This window comes from Lupinus angustifolius, chromosome LG05, assembly GCF_001865875.1.
Source record: "Lupinus angustifolius cultivar Tanjil chromosome LG05, LupAngTanjil_v1.0, whole genome shotgun sequence".
Lineage (NCBI taxonomy): Eukaryota > Viridiplantae > Streptophyta > Magnoliopsida > Fabales > Fabaceae > Lupinus > Lupinus angustifolius.
This window is the reverse complement of record NC_032013.1, coordinates 15,051,848-15,052,201: the sequence shown is the minus strand read 5'-3', so window position 1 is coordinate 15,052,201 and position 354 is coordinate 15,051,848. Positions and strand designations below refer to the sequence as shown.

At 38.1% G+C, this 354-nt stretch overlaps 1 long non-coding RNA gene across 1 annotated transcript in view; it reads right to left on the bottom strand.

Moving 5' to 3' along the window:
* The window catches only part of LOC109347892, a 17,335-nt gene that overhangs the window by 5,902 nt on the left and 11,079 nt on the right, over positions 1-354 (bottom strand). The gene's annotated exons all lie outside the window — the stretch shown is intronic.

Here is a 354-nt window from a genome sequence, read left to right as displayed (position 1 = left end):
CATTGTAATTGCTTTAGATTACTCTATGTTTTTTGTTGTAAAAAGTGTTGTAACATTGGGAATCTCAAGGTGTCTTACCACCAACGAGATTGTGTTGTATCTTCATTAGCTTAGTGTTCTTGATAGAAAGAATAGGTTCTTGGCTGGGGCTACACCGCAAGAAAAATTTTCTTGGGCGGTAGGAAGGGAGTCAAACCAAGGAATAAGGTTCTTTAGTTTCAAGTGAATATCTAAGTGTTGTAATTGGAAGAATTGCTTGTAAAACATTATTTCAATTATAGTGAAGGAAAAATCTCCCAGATCAGCCGGGAGGCCTGGAAAGTTTGCAAGTGGACACGCAAACGAACCAGGATA